Raw genomic sequence first — 17449 nt, forward strand, 5'->3', positions numbered from 1 at the left:
CCTTAACATGCAGCCAACAGTAGTTTCCTTTTGCTGCTGTAACAGCACCCTTCAGGGGGGCAGGGTCAGGGTGAAATGGGGAGTCGTCATCTCAACTTCTGAGTCAGGTTCCTGGGTGCCTTTTAGCTGAGAGTCTTAAGAAGGTGGACTGGGTTTGATTGGGGAAGAGCTCGTCTAAAGTATGCTGTTGCTGGCAGTCGGAAGATTGGCGGCTTTACTTTCTTTTTGCCATTTGACAAGTGTCTGTCTTAAAATCTTACCACATACTTCTTTCCAACTTAGCTATTTACTCTTATCAAGGCTAGAGGAGAAGCCTCCTCACGTTACAGGCAGTTAGCAGTCATATCTTAAAACCTTGGAAATGTATTACGTTTGCTCTATTTTCTTAGGTAAAATCAGGCCCCTGGTCCCTTCACATTCTCAGAGAGAGGGTCATGGGAATCAGTGTGGTCTCATCAACAGTGTGGAGAGGTGACAAAAAGGGTGTCTGTGCTTCTGGCCATCAGTCTTGGCTCTGAGTCCTGGTCTTCTCCAGCTGCACACATACGTGACTCTGCCCTTGAGCTTCCAGTCTAAGGTGCTGCCTTGGTGCTCTGCGTCCTTGTGAGTGAGGGGCCTCCTCAGGCCTTGGTGCGATGCGGAGTCCTGTCTGGCTCACTGTTGATGACATCTTCCTGTTTCCTTGTCGTTACTTCATACTTAGTTCCTGACATTTGTAGATGTGTTCGTTTGTGAGTCCCATCTTTTTTTCCAGTTCTTAAAAGAGTCACAATTTTATGTTTCTGTCTTTTGTTAGACCAAACTGTGGAGGTGTGTACGTTCAAGACTTAAGTACCGGTGTATAGAATTCTGACTTATTTAAATGTTGTTGACTGATTAGTTGGAAGGCTGTGTTAATGCATCATTTCTTTGAGAGAATACTTACTGCTACTGTATGTTCTGGGTTCTAGAGAAGTCAGTCCCTCTAAGGTAAGATGCTAGCGTCTTACAACACCGGCTAGCCTTTTCATCCTCTTGTCTGTGGTCACTGCCTTCTTTCTTGTAGTATTTTAAAAAGTCCCTTAAGTGGATTCTCCTTGTGATCTCTCTGTTGCAGGTTGGTGAGCAGGCCGAACTCAGTGTGCTTGTTTTGTTTTGTACTGTCCCCTTGTGTTCCCACCCCAAGTGCGTGGGGTGCATTCTTGTTTCCTGCAGTTTATAGGGTTTCATGGCTCGTACTGCATGGAATGAAAAACACTTTTATTTTTAAAATATTCAGATTCTGTTTGTAACTGATTCTAGCTTGCCTTTCTAGGTTATTTTCTGTTCCTACTTTACTGCTTTTAGTCCATAGCTATTCTGACTAGTTTAATTTTCTTGTGTGCTAGCCTTTTCTGTTCTTTTAGTCTTAGCTTTCCCTTGAGTATGTTGTCTGTGCTTTTAGATTGTCTGTGGAGCATAGAACTGGCACGTAGCAGATGCTTATAGCATTCAGCAAGCAGTACTCCCTCCATTGTCTCACATAGGGTACTCAGACTTTGTGTTGTCATTATCATCTCCATGTGCTGTATTATCTCATTTAACTGCAGTGCAGCTCTGCCGGCCACTATTCACCTCATAAATGCCGCTGAGCAAATCACCAAGGTTGCATAGCTGTTGCTGTGAAGGTTAGACTTAACAAGTGTCTGTGTGCCTCTTTTAGGCTTAATTTTAGCTGGCTCAGGTTGGGGATAAAGCAGAAAACCATGTTCCGTTGGAGGCAGCATTGAAATGCTTCTATTTCAACCTTGATGGAGTGGGTGTGAGGGAAAGCTGCCTTAGTTACTCACTTAGACAGTGTCATCTTTAGTTTCTGTGACTGGGCAGGTGGGAAGCACATTCCTTTCCTGCTGTTTCCCTCCTTTCTATCTTTGTTTTCATTTTATTGCACACATTTATAAAGTTGTGATGGTGTTTGGGGCCTTTCTCAGTCCGTGTGTGCTGCTTGAGGTGTTAACACTGTTCGTTGTATGGTCATTGAGTCAGACACTGGGGAGCGAGTCACCAGCGTGGTCAGTGCAGCTGAAGGCTTGCTCTCTTTCCTAGAATGTTTGCTTGCCTCTGTCTCAAATGGCAGGGCAGGCAGGCTATTTAGACCCAAACATCTTGCCACTTTCCAACAAGCCTCATCTGTTTCCTTTAATGTTTAAAAAAAAAAAAAAGCCCAAATTATGTGTGTACTTGTGTGTGCATGTGTGAGTGCAAATTCCCTCAGATTCTAGAAGGGGCGCTGGATCTCCTGGATCACTTGATGTGGGTGCCAGAAATCAAACTCAGGTTCTCTGGAGGACCAACAAATGCTCTCAATCACTGAGACTTTGCTTCAGCACAATCCCCAACTCTTAATACTGTCAAGCTCTCACATAAATTTTGGAGAAGACACCAATACTGAGGCCTTAGTGTGTGCTGCTGTAATGAAAGTGGTGTGGGCTGGATGAAGGAGCAGAGTTAGTCACAGTTCTTAGGCTTTGTGATCCAAGATAAAGGACTAGCAGGTTCAGTGAGGACGTAGTCTATGCTTCCAAAATGGCCTCTGACAGAGGTATGGAATGCTGTATCTCTCTCTGCCTCTGTCTTTTAATCTGGGGTCTTGACTCCTTTCTTTTTCAGTATTAACTGTTTGGCACAAGTGAATATCTGTTGAAATGCGAAGAAGGTGTGAGAAGGCAGGGTTCACAGCCTCATTTCAGTTCAAAAAGACATTTCAGGAGAGGGAGAGTTGTCACTGTTAACCATTTGCAGTCAGGTTCCATGTAGTCTGCCCTGATGTTAGCATAGGAAATGCTGAGTTCCTGCACACAGTTGCAGTGGCATATAGCAACAGCACTGCTTGTTCGCTCAGTGTTCAGGTCTAAACAGGATAATTTCTCTTCCAAATGGTATCTGTTTTTACTGTCCAGTCCAAGTTGACTCAGCGTTTACTTGTCTGGTGTCTGTCATCATCTTCCACATTGCCTTTGCCCTCACTGTCTTAGACTTTCTCATAGATTGGGATAGTTGGGCTTCTTACAGAATGATGGCTTTCCAGAGGTTACACAGTTCGAGCTGCCAGCTGTGGTAGAGCTTTCCCAGAAGCACATCACTTCCCATCTTCTCTAGTCTTGGGTCAGGGCAGTCTCAGGGACGAGACTGTGGAAGGTGTGGATGCTGCTGTAGTGGGTGACTGGAGCCAGCAGGTATCCTCTGTCTGCCATAACAAATGTGACAGTTTGTGTTGGCCTGTTCAGGATTTCAGCTTAGCTATAAGTACATCGAAAGCACTATATAATCAATGTAATTTTCAAAATCAATGAAGTTCTATATTTAACTTTGATAGCACTCATAAGCACAAGGACAGAAGTGATGAGGGATACTGGGCTCCGTCTTACATGTCATAGCATCACATCATGAGAGAAAAGCCAGCCTGTGTACTCTGACAAATGAACCAACTCTTAGATCATACTACAATCCATAAAATACTTCACATATTCCCACAGTAACTTATGGTTGTGTTTTGTACAGGGAAAGAAGGGCTAGGTAGTCTTAAGACTGACTCTATAATTGAAACTCAAACTCAAACATGTCCAACTTCTAAAGAGTGACCCAAGACACTCGCTGCTTCACAGAAGATCCTCCTCAGAGACACATTCGTTTCCAGGTTGTCCTTCAGCGATGGCTGTCTCTTCCAGGGAGTAAAAAGTACTGTCTGCTCCTTCATAGTACAAGTTGGTGGAGGAAAGGGTGGAAGACAGCCCAGTGCCCCAATCCTATAGAAAGAAGGAATGGATGGCTATTGGCATGGTGGCTTATTTCTGTGCTTTGAGCGGATACAACTAGAAATGCCTCCCTGGGGTCTGCTGGTGCTGGTGGGCAGGCATGGCAGAAGCACAAGAGTACTTTCCCCCTGAAGACAGGGTTTCTCTATGCAGTCCTGACTGTCATGGAACTCACTCTGTTGACCAGGCTGGCCTCAAACCACTCAACTGCCTCTGCCTCCCATGTGCTGGGATTGAAGGTGCGAACCAGCACTGCCCAGCAGAACCTTCTATAAGAAAACTGCCAGAATATCTATAATTTCAGAATCTAGTTATAGCATAATATTGAGGGCAGAGGGAAGGAGCAGATAGTTAAGAGCAGTGTCCAATGGTTCCTGCTTCCTACTGTGGTTTTGTCTCCCTGCTCTGTCAGTATTCCTGTGTATAAACATCTGACTTAAAATCTTCTGATCAGTTTTTGGCGTCCAGACTTCATACTCAGATTTTGGTACTGCATTCGAGGTGCCCTCGTGAGGGAGTTAGTTGTACTTGGCGTCTAACAGTAGTGTATAGGGCCGGGGGCCACGTGCTATGACAGATGTTCGAAGGCATGCAGCAGCCAGAAGGGGCTGCTGGGGTCGTTCACTCCTTTTCTGTTCTGTTTTGCCTCATCCTAGTGGGGAAGGTGCTCTGTATAGGGACTGGGACAGGCCCACTTTGTCCTGAGGCTTTGTATGTAGATGAGCACTTTTCATTTTCTTTTATGGGAATTAAGATGTATGTTCATAGCACCTGCATAGAGGATGGGAAATTTAGCAGTAAAGTGTTTGGCCACACAAGTCAAACTAGTCAACCAGTATCTCTGTAGTTTTCAGAACATTTTGAGAGGGTAGGGCTTTTTAAAAAAAGATGATTTCATGTATATCAGTGTTTTGTGTGAGTGTGTGTGTGTGTGTGTGTGCGTGTGCGTGTGTGTGTGTGTGTGTGTGTGTGTGTGTGTGTGTTATGCCTGTAGAAGTCAGAAGAAGGCATTAGATCCCCTGGAACTGGAATTATGGGTGATTGTGAGCACCCATGGGGGTTCTGGGACTTGAACCTGGCTCCTTTGTTAAGAGAAACAGGTGCTCTCAATAGTTGAGCCATTTCACCTGCCCTACTTTAATCAGTCATGTATTTTATACAAAGTAAATTATTTTGGCAAGACGTGGGTAAAAATGCTAAGGATAATGTAATGAAAGATGTTTGAAGTTAATTAGAAATATACAACTTAACCAAATCTGATTCTCTGTTTGCCTCAGGAAGAGTTAGTGCAACCTTGTCTGTGCTTAGATTCACATTTGGTCTCTGTAGTGGAGGTCCTCCTTCTAGGAGCCAGCCCAGAATACCTTCCTGAGCATTACCTAGGCTCTTGGACTCTGGGTTCTTGTCATAAATTCCCACTTTGGCCCTGTGTCAAGATTGCCTAGGGATCTTGTTCAGCAAGTAGGCTCAGGCTATGCCCTCAGGAGACTGTGATGGTTCTGTCTCAGAATCTGAATTTTTAACAAGCCCCTCAGGGTGACTCCAATGGAGCTGTCAGTAGTGTGGGAACTACTTCCTTAGATGGTGTGTCATCTGCCTCATAGGAAAGTGCTTCTTTACCTCATAGGCTGAGAGAGGGTGAAAACGGATTGCATTTGAAGTTGTTTGATAAACTGAAAAATAGCATAAAAGCTTTAGATAGCATTGTAAAATTGAGTGTCTACTTGGTGTTAGGATGGTTTGCCCAGAAAGGTAAGTTTATTTCCTGTCAGAAATAAACTGGGAGGCACAGGCAGGAATCTAGGCTTCTAGATTTTTGCATACTTGAGCAGGACTCAAAAAAGTTAATCTTTCAGTTTAACTGCTCTTGAAAACAAATCATGAATAATTTTGATTTTGCATAGTTGTAGGATAGTAAGTGAGAGATCAGTGCCCCCGAGAATGTATGCATGAAGAGTCTGAGCTGTGGACTTTGGCAAGGCCAAGTTAAGTAAGATGCTCCCTGACTGTAAGGAAGTTGCAGTGTACTATAGGGAACTTAGAAATCATGGAACAGTAAGTCTTAAGAATTCTTTTCTCCTGTAATCAGAAAGAGATCATGTGAGGTGGTCTTTGTTAAGAGCATAAGATTGGAGTGAAGATTATGAGAGTGGGTTCTTGGTCTTTGCCGACCTTGTCTCAGCAGTCCTGGAGCAGGAAGAGACAGGATGTCTTAGTGGACACAACATGGGGTTTTGAGAACTGGAAAGCAGCAGTTTGTAATTGTGGTGCCAAGTCTGGATTGTTTGTAGGTATTTAAAACAAATGGCTTTTCTTGGGGAGGCAGCTTCCTAGGCCTCATTGGGCTCTCTGCTTTGTCAGTACATTAGGTTTGGTTTGGCTTTGACAAAGACAGGATTGCTGCTAACCCGTTGTGACATGAAGGATAGAGATCTACGGGTTCATTATCAAGCCGAGGCCCAGGTGGGGGAAGAACAGTGTGGAAAGCCCTGCTGTGATTGGTAGGTAGTGAGGAGTGTTCACAGGAGACAGGTTGCCTCCTTGCTGCTGACATGTGATGTGCCGTTCTCACATTGGCTGCTTGCAGTGGAACATGTGGGAAGTTGGTGACCAATCCTGTTCAAGATGGGGCACATTGGAGTTGAACTCACTGAGCATAGTGGTGGTAGCATGACTTAGTTAAACTGGTAGGGCTCACTAGAAAGTCCTCTGATTGGAAGTCATTTCAAATGAGCCAGACCTGAAGTGCTGGTTTCCACCCAAGGACGGAGAGTACCCAGATGTGCTAATGCATGCACTTGGAAGTGTCTCCTAGGAGGCACTTCTAGAATGAATATATTGTATGAAAATTTGAAATGTTTTTCTAAGCTCCTTGTATTAGTTTCTTGTGGCCACTGATAGCACTTCATGACATTAAGCAACATAAATGTGTCCTTATAGCTCTGGAGCTCAGCAGTCTGAAATGGCAACCACTAAGCTGTCATCAAGGAGGCTACACAGGGCTGTGTTCTCTTGGGATGCTGTCGGGGAGAATCCTGACCTTTTAGGCTAGCTGGTGGCTGCTGGCTGGCCGTCCTTGGCTTGTGGTTGCATCACTCTGACATCTCCTTCTGTGGTCACATTGCGTCTCTTTCTGCCCATGTCATAGGGGCACACGTTTGTCTTAGGGGACAAGTGTGATGGAGTTTAGGACACTGACAGTTGTGGGCTTGTGGATCTGTCACTTAGCCACATCTACAAGAGTTGTTTCCCAAATCAGCTACAGTTTTTAGGTTCCAGAGTTGAGGATAGAAACATCCTGGGAGATATTCTTGTAAATGACTTAAAGAGTAAGAAGATTGCATTTGAAACAGTAACTTTTGGGTAATGTGTCTTGTAACTTTTCAGTGTTAGTTTGATGATCTGAATTTGGAATCTAAACTGGGAGGCAGTTCTCAATCTGCAAGATGTCTTTTATAGCATTGAATAGAACTTCTTTCTGTAAGTGATGGAAGTTAGTTCTTTTAGAGCTGGCTTCGGATGACTGATACCAGGTATTTATTAAAATGAGTCTATTCAGGTGTTAACACCTGTAAAAACGAGTCTAAATTTAGGGAGATAGTACAAAGGCTGGAACCTGTTTAGGAGTTTCAGAGTGTGAGTGACGGAAAGGATTGTAGGGAGTAGTGAGAATTGTATGATCATGATTTTCCTGAAGATTTGTGCCTGCGGTGAAAGTGAAAATAGGTTATCAATGTGTTCTTACTGTGCTGTGTTTATATAGTTAATTTTGGTGTTTGCTGTTAGCTTGTTTTAAATATGGTGTGTGTGTATGTATATATGTGTATGTATGTATATATATATATATATATGTTCATTCTGCAGTGTTGGCGATCTACACACTTGAAAGCTGAGTGTGGTAGAAGTGGGGATATACTCCCGGAATTCAACACTCTGGAGGCAGCAGGATTGACTTTACAAGGTCAAGGCCACCTTTAGTTCCAGGCATCCAGGGTAAGAATAAGACCCTTTCTCAAAACATTTAGCAACAAGAAAGATGGACACACTTGAATGGAAGGTGTCAGTGGAGGGTTTTTGCAGTTTCGAGAGCATCCTTTTACCAGAGCATCTTACCTAATACATGTTTTGAAGTTTTCAGATAACTGAATTCTAGGTTCTTAAACAAGTGACCTAAGGCTGAGATCCATGTCCATCCCCTAAGCTTGCAATGTGATGGACTGCCTACTACCTCGACTTTGTGCTTGCTACCTCAACTTTGTGTCATCGTCGTGTGTGTGTGTGTGTGTGTGTGTGTGTGTGTGTGTGTGTGTGTGTGTGTGTGTGTGTGAGAGAGAGAGAGAGAGAGAGAGAGAGAGAGAGAGAGAGATTGCAGAGCTTCTGAAGGTCCTCTGTGTTCTGAGGGGGTTCACACCTGCCTTTAAATATTTAGAGTCAGTATTCTTCCAAGTCCTGTTTTGCATAACCCTTGCATTTCTCATGTGTAGCGCCCTTTGACTGTTGAGTCTGTTACCTGCCCTTCCTTGTGTTTGTTGGGGTTCTGCTTCTCACTCCTGTCTGTATTGCCTATGAGAGCCTCGCTTACGCTCTTACTGGGCTGGGCTTACTTAGGCCTGGGCTGTTAAACTCAGTTGTTTCTTAGCAAAATCAACAGGACAATAGTCATTTATGAAAATGTATCTATTTTTTGTTTGTTAGTGTAGATTTGAATTTCATGTAGTATATTTTTCTTTTCTTAAGATGGAACGACTCTCTTTTAGATTTATTTTATCTATGCACATGAGTGTTTTGCCTGCGTGTATGTGTATGTGTACGTGTACGTTTCTCATTCCCAAAGAGGTCACAACAGGACGTCAGGTTCCTTGGAACTGGAGTTACAGATGTTTGAGAGCCACCATGTGGGTGCTGAGACTCAGACTCGGGCCCTCTGCAGGAGTAATGTGAGCTCAGCCCGTCCCTGCCGAGCATCTCTCCAGGCTCAGAGGAACGGTCTCTGACATCTCTTATGTGCATGTCTGTTACAGCCGACGTTTGGAGTGCGGAGAGCTGAGGTTACTGTTTCCTGAGCGCCGTGGTCCACTGGTGCAGTGGCTGCTGTCTGTGGTGTGTTCTGAGCACTTGGCAGTGCTGCTCACTCTCTAGTCTTGCTTTCCCTGGAGCTGCTTTCCAGAGACACTCTCTGGATCTCTGGATCTCTGTACCTGGGGCTGCTTTCCAGAGGTACACTCTCTGCATCTCTGGCTTTGAACTGTACATTAGTGCTATGCGTGGGTATGGCTGTAATTTGAGATTTGTTTGTCCCTTTATCTTTGGTTTTATTTTACATGTGTTTGTGAACATTTGATGCTCCTCAGGTCTCTAAGGCCTCTTCATCTACCAGTGTGGTTTATATAGTGAGTGGTAGGCCAGCCAACGGTACATAGAGAGACCCTGTCTCAAAGCAACAATAAAAACAAAATCAAACTCAAAAAACACCATTACCACCAACAAAAAATCATGTTTTCCTCTAAGTTTCTTTTTTTTTTTAAAGATTTATTTATTTATTATATATAAGTACACTGTAACTGTCTTCAGACACACCAGAAGAGGGCATCGGATCTCTTTACAGATGATTGTGAGCCACCATGTGGTTGCTGGGAATTGAACTCATGACCTCTGGAAGAGCAGTCGGGTGCTCTTAACCGCTGAGCCATCTCTCCAGCCCTTCCTCTAAGTTTCTTAACTTAATTCTGTTTGAGTATGTAAAAGAACTCCTCTAAAATCTGTCAGCTGACTCTGCAGTGGTTCAGCTGACAGGGATCTTTTCCCAACCAGTTGACCCCCATCCCATTGACATTTTTTGGCTCCATTTTTTAATATTACCTTAAATTTTTTTCAAGCAATATATTTTGATCGTATTCTTTTCCCTCTCCCATGTTTTCCCAGATCCTCTCTACCTTCCTATCCACACAACTTCCTCTCACAAAACCACACAAAATCCTAACAATGACCCCCCTCCCCACTCCAATAAAAAGGAAAAGAAAAAGAAACCCCACAAAGCCAGAAAGTCCTCAGTCATAGCAGCAACAGTAAGAGCAGAGAGAACTGTGGGGTCTGTTGTGGTAGTCAGTGGCTGCTAAGCATGAGGCCTGCGCTGGAGCATGGTTCTTTTTTTTTTTTTTTCCCTTCTGCAGCAAAGCATTTATTACATCTTGAAGAGGAGAGAGCTGGAGCGTGGTTCTTAGAGACAACATTGCCTCACTGGAGAAAGCTTGAGTTTGTGCTCTCACAGGTAGCTTCTTGGTTAGAGGTGGAACTTTGTGCACACTTCCTCTATTGCTGGGGTTTTTGTCTGGGTGGTCTTTTGTATGCCCCTGAGTTCACATGGGCACAGCAGTCCCACTGCCTGGAAAGGCTGTTTGCTTGGCCTGTCCACCGCCTCTGCCTCTTCAGTACTTCTGCTTCCTCATCTGCATAGTTTCTTCTCCGAGGAAACAGCTTCCAAGTCAGGGCTGAATGCTCCAAGGTCTCCGACTGTCTGCACAGTGGTGTCTGTTAAGATTTGCTGCAAGAAGGTGTCTGCTGAGGTCAACAGTGCAGTAATAGTGGGTATGGCGGTGTGTCACTAGGAATAACAGTGGTATGGTGGTGTGTCACTAGGAATTGCTTCACTACTAGTACTCATTAAGTAGAATATTATTCTGTTTTCCCCTAGGGCTCATGGTCTGTCTGGTCTCGTGTTCTTGGCCTTGTTAACAGTGTCAGGTCTTGGGGTCATCTCATGGAATGGGCCTTAAATCCATCCAGAAAGTGGTTGATTGCTCCTGTAACATTGACTGCTACTATCCAGCAGGCAGCTTGCCATGGTTGGTTGTAGGGCTTGTAGCTGGGTAAGAATCATGGTTACCTTTCTCTTCCAGCAGTGTTCATAGCACCTTCCAGCACTGTTGATGATAGAAGGGCTGAAGAAGCTTCTCGTTGGGCACCAGTTTGGTTTCTCCATGTTGAATGACATAATAAATGGTGTCTTCCCCAACAAGGTTTTACTCTCACGCTGTGGATGGTAGCCTGTAGCCTTGGCAGTAGCCAGTGATGTTTGGAGTGATGTCTGAGACCCCTCTGAACAATGACTTAACAAGATACAACCATACCAGGTGCTGAGGTAGCATATGATGTGTAGCTGGGCCTCTGCCTTTCCCTGTTAAATGGTAACCATTTAAATTCTTTCTATACATTTTAGGAAGCTTCTAGAGAAGTAGGTTTTTATGCAGCTTTAAAAAAGGTCTTTAGTGTTAGCTATCTGTCTCTCCCTACAGTCCCTCCCTTACCTTTAGTGCTAACTGTCTCTCCCTACAGTCCTTCCCTCCCTTACCTGCTTAGCCACCCTCGTCTCCATTTAGTCTCCCTGGATTAGTTTGCCTCTTTTATGACATTATGCTGTAATATGCTGTAATTTCCCCTTCCTTGGAAGCTATATTCCTTCTCCCTGACCCGTCACCAGTTATCTGCCCTCTGGATATTCTAAACAAAACATATACATGTGAAGCTTAAAGCTAACATCTGTGTGTAAGAGAAAACATGTAATGCTTGTCTTTTGTGGGGCAGCGGGATCACCTCATTCAATGGTCTCCATCTGTTTTCCTGATAGCCAAGCAGTACTCAAAGTGTGCATGTGTCTGTCAGTGACTCATGGATGTCTAGGTTGTTTTCCATTTCTACTGTTGTGAGGAGAGGAGCGATGAACGTGGATGAGCTAGTGTTGTCTCTGTAGTGGGATGCAGTCTTCTTAGGACACGCCCAAGAGTGGGCGAGCTGGATTTTGCTGCAGATCTTTCATCTTTTTTGAGGAACCACCACACTAATTTCCATAGTGGCTGTAGCAGTTTGCACTCTACTAGCAATGAATAAGTGTTCCCCTTTGTCACATTCTTGCCAACATCTGCTGTCATTTTTAAAATGAATCTTGGTTATTCTGACTAGGGTAAGATGAGATCTAAAAGTAGTTTTAATTTGCATTTCTCTGTGGCTAACGATGTTGAACATTTCTTTAGGTATTTCTTATCTATACTCTGTTTAATTAAATTATTTTTATTTTTATGAGGATTTTTTCCTTCGTTGTCTCTTCCAGATACCGTCTATCAGATATATAATGGTACAGGTTTCCCGTTCCATGTTGACTCAGAAGGGTTCATTGTGAACCCATTGTAAAGCCCAGTCTCAAGTTTTCAGAGTGGCTTTGCTCTTACTGTGCTTTCATTCGCAGCGTAAGTATAACATTCAAGGGCAGGAAGTAGGCTTAGTACTTTCTTTTAAAATTAGCTATTCTGACTGTGTCATGTATTAGACACATTAGCATCCTTAATTTGAAAATTGATAACTAAAAAGCTTCAAAATCTGAAATTTTCTGATTTTGAGAGCTGACAAGATACCATAAGTGTAATGCCTTATTGTGTACAAACTTTAGTTTCAAGCATTAAATTGTTTTAAAAAAATCACCTTTAGACTATGTTTATAAAGTACATTAAACACATAAATGTTATCTTTAGATTTTGGTCCCTCCAAAATCTGGAAGTCTGAATCACTTCTGGTTGTAAGCATTTTGGAGCAGGGACACTGGCCCTATGCAGCTTTAGTGATGGAGACCCTCAGACAGGTCAGTTCAGGTCAGTCCAGTACACAGTTTAGCGATGCTCACCGAGTGCTAGGACCTCGCCAGAGAGATGCACCGGGGCTTGAGTTTTCAGAGGAGGGCCACAGGAGCACCATGAGACAGCCCTCACTCTTCTCTGGTGCTGCTATGTAGCATGGCACATCAGTTGCAGCTGACTTTGCTCGCTAGGGAACATGTGCCCTGTATCTTTGTATGTTGTGTGACACAGAGTTGCTATTGGGCTGATTAACTTAGCATTTCAGGATGCCCACCACTCCTTGTTCAGGTTTTGAGTTTTCTTAGCAAACTCTTCTGTGTGGCTCTAACAGTGACATTGTGTCTTAAGAAGTTTTCTAGACTGCAAGCTTGGGTCTTACCGATTAAGTTTGGAAGCTTACATTTGGCAGACCTTCTCTCTCAAGTCTAAGAGCGTTTCTCCCCTGTATTTTTTTTGTCAGTCTATGCCAGAAGTTCTCAGTCTGTAGGTGTAGGGGTCACCTTTTACATGGGTCACATATCAGATACTTAAATTACGATTCACAACAGTGGCAGAATCGTAGTTATGAAGTAGCAACAAAAATAACCCTATGGTTGGGCGTCATTACAACGCAAGGAACTGTATTAAAGGGGCCAAGCATTAGGAAGGATGGAGATCTGCTCTGTGTTTTAACCTTTCTTCAGCACGGTTTGCTGCCATTCATTAGAGCTGTCCCTCCCTGCCTCTGTGTGTTTTTCCACTTGGTACTCTAAAGTCCACTGGGGTCTGTGGTGACAGTAAATGTCACTGTGTTTCTGGTGCTTGACTCATTTGCCAAGGAACTGAATGATAACTGAGATTTTACAGGTGATGGCATAACGGATTTTTAAGGATGCTGTTTGTGAGTTCTCTTATGTGTGGTGTTCCTCAGTGGGTCAGTAGGTGCATGTGTGTAGTTGGGTTGTTGAAGAGTCTATCAGTATGTAGCTGGGTCCCATCAATCTCCCTTCTGCTGGGCCATTCCCCAGTCTGGTTGATCTGATTAGAAGTGTTGCTGCCGTGTTTGTCCATGCCTGTTTGAATGGGTCCTATTCAGCTGATCTCTGAGGCCAGGTAGCAAAGTAGTGTAAGCCTGTTGTATTTGGATGAGAGGAATCCTGTTCAAGGTTTTGGCTGTTATCTCCCTGGTAAGGGCTCATATTCTTGTTATACTTACTTGGGTGAAGCAGTGTTGTGTGACTGTTCAGTCAAAGTGGTGGTGGAATGTTTTGCTTTTACCATTGGTTTCATAAGCCTCTTCAATGTGTGTGCTCATTTCTATGTTTACATGCTCATAATTAAGGGGTACACTATGTCTGTTTTTAGTGAAGGATTAATCAATACGCTCGTGTGCTTGCTCGATGCAACCCCCCCCCACCCCCAGCAGCTTTGGCTGTCTTGGAACTAATTCACTGTATAGACCAGGCTGGCATTGAAGTAAGAAAAGAGCCAATTACTTCTGCCTCCTAAGTGCTGGAGTTTAAAGGCTTGTGCCACCATGTCCAGCAAAGGATTGATTTGAATGTCAGAATTAAAAACCCCTTAACTCTAAATCTGACAACTCAGCATTATTGTATAATTAATCTGTATTAAATATGAATTTTGTGTTGTTCTGTATTGAGACTGTATGGAATTAGGAATCAAATGTGACTTTGTATAACAAAAAGAAGAGTTTGGGGGGGCTGGAGACGTAGCTTAAATTTGGGAATGTGCTTGCTAGCCTAACATTCCCAAAACTCTGGGTTGGATGCTAGGGCTGAGTAAACCAGGTGTGGCATAATCTTTTGTAGTTATACAGTTAATCTGTAAACTCAGGACAGGAGAGGAAGGAGAGGTTTCAAAATAGGCCATTCCTCCTCTCACAGGTTCAAGGCTAGCCTGGGCTATTAATTATGTGAGGCTGTCATGTTTCTCTTAGTTAACTGTTTTTGTCTACTAGGTCCCTTGTGTTTGTACTTTGAGGATTGTTGTAGTTGCACAACTTACATAGTCTTTGTATGTTTCCATTACACACACACACACACACACACACACACACACACACACACACACACACACACACGCCCACACATGCATGTCACTTGAGCTCTCTGCTGGAAGGTTGAGGACAGCTTACAGGAGTCCGTTCTCTTCTTCCATCGTGTGAGTTTCTGTGATCCACCCCAGGTTGTCAGCTTTGGGAGCAAGCACCTTATCTAGTGAACCATCTTGTTAGCCCCTAAAATACGTTTTAGAAAAGATAGTTGCTACTTAAAAGAAATTATTCCTATGCTTTATCTGAGTGCTGGCTGTTTATATAGAGTAGGTAATTATAGAACAATTACTCTCTGTAGCAGAAGCACCAGGTTTTGTGCTGTTTGGATTGGATTGAGTTACAGGACTGAGACACAGCGACTCACTCATTCCACTGTCAGTTCATTGTCTATAAAAAAGAACCAGCTCCCTTGTTCTGCAAAGCAAACCCATGTAGATGGTTTTGGAGATGAGTGGGTTAATAGTCATGGTTTTCATGGTCTTCTATTTAGTCAGCTGTGGTTGCTAAAGGTGACTGTCTAGAAGGTGAGGTGAGCAGGGCCTTTCCTTCTGTCAGTGACTTCTATTCTGTGCATGCAGTTAACTTGAGAAAGGTGAATCTCTGTGTCTATGCAGTGTCTTCAGCAGTGTGGCAGTGTGACAGTGACACTTTGAGGTTGTTGTGCTTGAGTGGTTGTGGCAGGAAGGAGAGGATGAGGAAGATTTATGAAATAGCAAAGAAGAGGTGCTTGTGGGATGGGTGGATGTTGGCCCTTTGTAGATTTGGAGGTGGGTAGTGGAAGAGAAGGTGGAGGAAGGAGAAGACCTAAAACAAAAACAAAGCCACAAAGCCAGAGAAAAGATGGGTGGTGCCCTTTTTGATCTGCAGTTCTCCTCTTCGGGCCACAGGACTGTAAGAACGAAATTGTTTCATGGCATTGTATGTAACACAGGGCATATGGACCATAATCGGCTACAATTTCTTTGTGCTGAGCACTTGTATTCTACATTGTTATTTTGAAAGGCAAGGTTTTTGCTTATAAAGCACATATTTTCTCAGGTGAAATGAGTTTCTAAGAGTAAATTGAGGTAGGCAGTGGTGGCGCACACCTTTAGTCCCAGAGTTTGAGGTCAACCTGGTCTACAGAGTGAGTTCCAGAGTAGCCAGGGCTACCCAGAGAAACCCTGTCTTGAAAAATAACAGATGAGCAGAAAGAGTGGACTGTGGCTAGAACACAAGTGGGCTAGGGAAGGACTCAGTTGGTCAAGGCTTGTCACTGTGTGAACGTGAGTGCCTGCGGTTGTCCTCCAGCACCTGGTTAAAATCCGGGTCTGGCTAGTGTATGCTGTAACCTGTGCTGGGGAGCTGGAGACAGGACAGGCAGTCTAGCTGAGTTAGTTAGCTCCAGGTTCAGGGAGAGAGAGGTCCTTTCTCAAACGGTAAAGCAGGGTGGGGGGCTGGAGAGATGACTGACCCAAGTCTGGTTCCCAGCATATATTGACATCAGTACACACATGCATACATAAAAGTAAACCTTAAAGAGAGTGTAGCGTATTTAATGTTGCTTCTGGTATCTGCAGACATGTGTATACACCTGCACAAGCATTGGTGCATACATGCACTATGCACACAGAGAACAAAATGTGGGTCTGTGGTGCTCCTGAGGAGGCCAGTGAAGTTAGTCCTCACTTGTTTGTGTATACTGTGTGCACATTAGAGATCATGAATTAGAACAGCATGAGATTTGAGCCCAGAACTAATTGAGATTTAATAAGAATGCTGGAGGTGTTAATGTTTAGTTGGAGATGAAGCTGAAGAGTAAAGTCTGTCTCTAAAGAGGGTTTGGGTGACTGCATAGTTTTAAAAAAAAAAACCCAAACAAGAAATACAAGCAGCTTGAATTTAAATTGGCACAGAGGAATTCAGGAGGTGATTTACGACTCAGGGTTGGGAGTTAGTAGAATAGTTTGTCATGAATTATTCTCTGAAATGGATAAATTCCCAATGTCTGTAGGATATTTGCTAGGGAGAGGGAGTGATGGTTATGACATCACGGAAAGCCCCTCCCCTACCTTACTCTGTCCTTCCTTAATTCCCGCCTCATGTGTTGTTTGTCAGCCTGTGTGTGTGCTGAAGGACATCGCAGAACAAGGAAGTAAACCCCACTCTGCAAGGAAAGGATGTCACACTGTGAATGCAGCCTGCACTGCCAGACTACATCAGACCACTGAAGTCTGAATAGTTAGAGTAGTTGAAGCTGGAGGACTCTGAAGCATGGACTTGGTGTGAGGATTGTGACAGGGCCGCCTCATTCTCACAGAATCCCCATTGATAGTAAAGTTCATAGGTATAAGACTTTGTTTTGTCAGGAAACAAGAATTCAAGGGTTTTTGAAAACTGAGAGGACAAAGACCTTTTTATGCCATCTTCTCTTTGGAGGCAACTATGTGCATTAGTATGCTGGTTCTTCTATAGCCACACCCCCACCTCCCCTCCGCAGAGCATTTCCATTGTTGTTCCACTGTTCTGGTTCACTGCATGTCTGCGAGAGGCCAAGTAGTACTTTGCTAAGTGTACAGTGGTCACTGGAACATGCTGATAGATAATGCTTGGTCAGACCAGAAGGTAGTGTGCCTGTAACTGGATGGGGAAGGGATTCAAACACCAGCATGGAAACTAATGCATTTTTATCCATGAGATGTGATGGCTGTCAACTATAGAAGGTTACATCTGTATTGGAGATCATTTGTTGCTGAAGATACATGTAGCACCATATGCATGATGAACCGGGAAAAACAGTAAGGGTTAGAGTTAGGCTTAGTGGCATATACTTATAATCACAACCCTTGGGAGGCTGAGACAGGAGAGCTGCCACAAGTAAATATAGGCTAGCCTGTGTTACACATCGTATTTGAGGTTAGCCTGGACAACACCTCTTTTCCCAAACCAAACACACATACTGAGAGAGTAAAGAAGTGGTCAGTGGCTGGTGAGGTGGTGCGAGCGAGCATGGCAGGGCT

At 43.8% G+C, this 17449-nt stretch overlaps 1 protein-coding gene across 8 annotated transcripts in view; it reads left to right on the forward strand.

Moving 5' to 3' along the window:
• Dyrk1a (dual specificity tyrosine phosphorylation regulated kinase 1A) overlaps window positions 1-17449 on the forward strand; it is a 118210-nt gene that overhangs the window by 13016 nt on the left and 87745 nt on the right. For 2 of the 8 annotated variants that reach the window (XM_039088028.2, XM_063270305.1), the window contains exon 2: window positions 7638-7766. The exons of 3 other annotated variants lie outside the window; for them this stretch is intronic. The gene's annotated coding sequence lies outside the window, so the exon portion shown is untranslated. Of the gene's footprint in view, window positions 1-7637; window positions 7767-9943; window positions 10042-11877; window positions 12014-17449 lie in introns of those variants that run through there. 3 more of the 8 variants (XM_063270304.1, XM_039088027.2, NM_012791.3) reach the window with 3 other exon arrangements.

Source organism: Rattus norvegicus, chromosome 11 (genome assembly GCF_036323735.1).
Source record: "Rattus norvegicus strain BN/NHsdMcwi chromosome 11, GRCr8, whole genome shotgun sequence".
NCBI lineage: Eukaryota > Metazoa > Chordata > Mammalia > Rodentia > Muridae > Rattus > Rattus norvegicus.